General features: G+C 54.9%; 1 non-coding gene across 1 annotated transcript in view; it reads left to right on the forward strand.

Moving 5' to 3' along the window:
- The first annotated feature begins 3,290 nt into the window (after positions 1 to 3,290).
- The window catches only part of LOC126222410 (small subunit ribosomal RNA), a 1,909-nt gene continuing 199 nt past the window's right edge, over positions 3,291 to 5,000 (forward strand). The window contains exon 1 of the ribosomal RNA XR_007543319.1: positions 3,291 to 5,000. This exon is cut by the window's right edge and continues 199 nt beyond it. This is a non-coding gene — a ribosomal RNA (small subunit ribosomal RNA).

Consider the following 5,000-nt stretch of genomic DNA (forward strand, 5'->3'; position numbering starts at 1 on the left):
ATACGCGGCGGTGCTTAGTAATACGCGCAGTCATCGGAATATAGATAACACATACAACTGTCCCTATACATGCTGAACGTCTGTGCACACAATGTCAACCACACGTCACCCACACACTCCATCACCCACTAGTCTATGCCTGTAACAGACGCAGACACAACATCTAAGTACCAGCATGGAACAACATCCAGTGCATCCTCTCGGCCACAGTACACCATCCACACTATGATAACCAGACCGGGACGTCGAACCAGAAAACTGAATATCCCACTCTTCCTACAACCACCATTGCTCAGATACGCCACCAACACCCACACATGTCCTACACAGGGGTGCACCCAACAGCACCACACTGCCGCATCTCACAGCACATAAACAATGGCAGGAATGAAAGACACAGGTGTGCCACTCCTTTGCCACAAACACAGAACGGGCGCGCCACCTGCCATGAGCCACAAGTGCAACTGACGTGACATATCTGATAGTGCCTCAGGCGTCCACTTACTACCATCACTATCAACGAACCTCGCCACCCCACCCCCCCCCCACACACACCATCCCTTAACCCAACTTCTGCCTTAACCTAACCCAACTTCTGCCTTAACCTAACCCAACTTCTGCCTTAACCTAACCCAACTTCTGCCTTAACCTAACCCAACTTCTGCCTTAACCTAACCCAACTTCTGCCTTAACCTAACCCAACTTCTGCCTTAACCTAACCCAACTTCTGCCTTAACCTAACCCAACTTCTGCCTTAACCTAACCCAAGTTGCGCCTTAACCTAACCCAAGTTGCGCCTTAACCTAACCCAAGTTGCGCCTTAACCTAACCCAAGTTGCGCCTTAACCTAACCCAAGTTGCGCCTTAACCTAACCCAAGTTGCGCCTTAACCTAACCCAAGTTGCGCCTTAACCTAACCCAAGTTGCGCCTTAACCTAACCCAAGTTGCGCCTTAACCTAACCCAACTTCTGCCTTAACCTAACCCAACTTCTGCCTTAACCTAACCCAACTTCTGCCTTAACCTAACCCAACTTCTGCCTTAACCTAACCCAAGTTGCGCCTTAACCTAACCCAAGTTGCGCCTTAACCTAACCCAAGTTGCGCCTTAACCTAACCCAAGTTGCGCCTTAACCTAACCCAAGTTGCGCCTTAACCTAACCCAAGTTGCGCCTTAACCTAACCCAAGTTGCGCCTTAACCTAACCCAAGTTGCGCCTTAACCTAACCCAAGTTGCGCCTTAACCTAACCCAAGTTGCGCCCTAACCTAACCCACGTTGCGCCCTAACCTAACCCACGTTGCGCCTTAACCTAACCCACGTTGCGCCCTAACCTAACCCACGTTGCGCCCTAACCTAACCTACGTTGCGCCCTAACCTAACCTACGTTGCGCCCTAACCTAACCTACGTTGCGCCCTAACCTAACCTACGTTGCGCCCTAACCTAACCTACGTTGCGCCCTAACCTAACCTACGTTGGGCCCTAACCTAACCCACGTTGCGCCATAACCTAACCCACGTTGCGCCCTAACCTAACCCACGTTGCGCCCAAACCTAACCCACGTTGCGCCCTAACCTAACCCACGTTGCGCCCTAACCTAACCTACGTTGCGCCCTAACCTAACCTACGTTGCGCCCTAACCTAACCTACGTTGCGCCCTAACCTAACCTACGTTGCGCCCTAACCTAACCTACGTTGCGCCCTAACCTAACCTACGTTGCGCCCTAACCTAACCTACGTTGGGCCCTAACCTAACCCACGTTGCGCCCTAACCTAACCCACGTTGCGCCCTAACCTAACCCACGTTGCGCCCAAACCTAACCCACGTTGCGCCCTAACCTAACCCACGTTGCGCCCTAACCTAACCCACGTTGCGCCTTAACCTGCCCTGTAATTGTTAGTTATATGAATCTAGGAATTCGTGTAGCGTTGCCTAATTGCAACCATCTCAACATAGTTCACTTCGCGCACACTGTGGTGTTCTGCGTATTGATTCATTTTACGGTGCGTACCCTCACATCTTGCGAGTGTTGCTTACTTTCCACATGGTCCCGCTATCCACTGTATTGTGTACTGCAATAGGACGTATATCGCCCCCGCCCCCCCCCCCCCCCTCCCCTCCTGTCACCTCTAGCTCGTCGGTCAGGAGTTCGCGTGTTGAATGCGCTTCGCAGCTGTGCAATGGCATTCGCATACGTACGCTGGCCACCTTCCACGTGTTCTTTCGTGCACACGTCGCAGCGTGTATGTATGCTGATGGAGTGCGTCGTGACACACAACATCCAGGCATGCAAGACTCGTAGAAGTCGCAAATGTAGATGGATGTCTACGTTTGCTGCCCAAGTTACGCAAATGAACTGGAAATCCGTTGTTGCGCGGTTGTTCGCGCTGGAGGTGAATCGTTGATATCGACGATCGGTACAGGTATTAACCGGTTGCTTCAGCGACACCCGTCATACCCACGAACGTGAGTGGGCATGTGGGTATGAAGCGATACGCGGCGGTGGCTGGGTGGGACCGTCCCCGGCCGGTGAGGGGGGGGCGCCCGGCGTGCTGGCCGCGCGCTGCGTGGGCGCACGCGCGGCAGCCGGCTGGTGGGGGCGCCCAGTGGCAGGCGCGCCGGCTGACGGAGGCGGCAGGCGGCGCATCTGCGTGCCGGCGCACCCAGCGCGCGGCGCCGTGCGGCCAAAGTGGGTCCTCCCGGGCCCGGTGCGAAGCGCGGTGGACATCTGCAGTGTGCTGGTCCGATTGAGGACTGTGTGCGTTGAGGATGCGCCGCCGCCCGGCACTCGGCGCCGCGACGCCGTCTGCTGCTCGGTCGCCCCCGCGGTTCTCGCAGGTGGTTTGTATCGCAGCTGTGCGGATGTGTTGGCGCGTGCGCTGTGCTGGGAGAGTTCGCTTTGGCACCCAAGTGGGGCTCTGCCCCTCTGTGGCGCTGGCGTTGGAGCTGCCCGGTCACTGTTTGTGGCCGCGTGTTGTCTCCCGCCGGCAACACCACGACAGCACGCTCCCGGGCCTCTGTCGGCAGCGGCAAGCTCAGTTGGGAGCACGGGTGGTCGCACTGAAAGCGTCTACTCGCCTATCTCCGGGCGATTGCGCCTCTCTCGAACCCGACCAAGTACTTAGGACGGCGCTGCGCGCCGCCGGGACCTGAGAGGGTTTCGAGGTGTATCGTGCAGGGGAGCCCAGCCTCCTCCTGTTTGCAGAATAATTGAGCGGACGCTTGCGTGTTCGCGCGGGCCCCCGGGACACACTCCCGGGCGGCCGGCTGCTCAGCTCTAGTTGACGCAGCTCCCTGGTTGATCCTGCCAGTAGTCATATGCTTGTCTCAAAGATTAAGCCATGCATGTCTCAGTACAAGCCGCATTAAGGTGAAACCGCGAATGGCTCATTAAATCAGTTATGGTTCCTTAGATCGTACCCACGTTACTTGGATAACTGTGGTAATTCTAGAGCTAATACATGCAAACAGAGTCCCGACCAGAGATGGAAGGGACGCTTTTATTAGATCAAAACCAATCGGTCGGCTCGTCCGGTCCGTTTGCCTTGGTGACTCTGAATAACTTTGGGCTGATCGCACGGTCTTCGTACCGGCGACGCATCTTTCAAATGTCTGCCTTATCAACTGTCGATGGTAGGTTCTGCGCCTACCATGGTTGTAACGGGTAACGGGGAATCAGGGTTCGATTCCGGAGAGGGAGCCTGAGAAACGGCTACCACATCCAAGGAAGGCAGCAGGCGCGCAAATTACCCACTCCCGGCACGGGGAGGTAGTGACGAAAAATAACGATACGGGACTCATCCGAGGCCCCGTAATCGGAATGAGTACACTTTAAATCCTTTAACGAGTATCTATTGGAGGGCAAGTCTGGTGCCAGCAGCCGCGGTAATTCCAGCTCCAATAGCGTATATTAAAGTTGTTGCGGTTAAAAAGCTCGTAGTTGGATTTGTGTCCCACGCTGTTGGTTCACCGCCCGTCGGTGTTTAACTGGCATGTATCGTGGGACGTCCTGCCGGTGGGGCGAGCCGAAGGCGTGCGACCGCCTCGTGCGTGCTCGTGCGTCCCGAGGCGGACCCCGTTGAAATCCTACCAGGGTGCTCTTTATTGAGTGTCTCGGTGGGCCGGCACGTTTACTTTGAACAAATTAGAGTGCTTAAAGCAGGCAAGCCCGCCTGAATACTGTGTGCATGGAATAATGGAATAGGACCTCGGTTCTATTTTGTTGGTTTTCGGAACCCGAGGTAATGATTAATAGGGACAGGCGGGGGCATTCGTATTGCGACGTTAGAGGTGAAATTCTTGGATCGTCGCAAGACGAACAGAAGCGAAAGCATTTGCCAAGTATGTTTTCATTAATCAAGAACGAAAGTTAGAGGTTCGAAGGCGATCAGATACCGCCCTAGTTCTAACCATAAACGATGCCAGCCAGCGATCCGCCGCAGTTCCTCCGATGACTCGGCGGGCAGCCTCCGGGAAACCAAAGCTTTTGGGTTCCGGGGGAAGTATGGTTGCAAAGCTGAAACTTAAAGGAATTGACGGAAGGGCACCACCAGGAGTGGAGCCTGCGGCTTAATTTGACTCAACACGGGAAACCTCACCAGGCCCGGACACCGGAAGGATTGACAGATTGATAGCTCTTTCTTGATTCGGTGGGTGGTGGTGCATGGCCGTTCTTAGTTGGTGGAGCGATTTGTCTGGTTAATTCCGATAACGAACGAGACTCTAGCCTGCTAACTAGTCGCGTGACATCCTTCGTGCTGTCAGCGATTACTTTTCTTCTTAGAGGGACAGGCGGCTTCTAGCCGCACGAGATTGAGCAATAACAGGTCTGTGATGCCCTTAGATGTTCTGGGCCGCACGCGCGCTACACTGAAGGAATCAGCGTGTCTTCCTAGGCCGAAAGGTCGGGGTAACCCGCTGAACCTCCTTCGTGCTAGGGATTGGGGCTTGCAATTGTTCCCCATGAACGAGGAATTCCCAGTAAGCGCGAGTCATAAGCTC

The sequence above is a fragment of the Schistocerca nitens genome, unplaced genomic scaffold, assembly GCF_023898315.1.
Source record: "Schistocerca nitens isolate TAMUIC-IGC-003100 unplaced genomic scaffold, iqSchNite1.1 HiC_scaffold_229, whole genome shotgun sequence".
Classification (NCBI taxonomy): Eukaryota; Metazoa; Arthropoda; class Insecta; order Orthoptera; family Acrididae; genus Schistocerca; species Schistocerca nitens.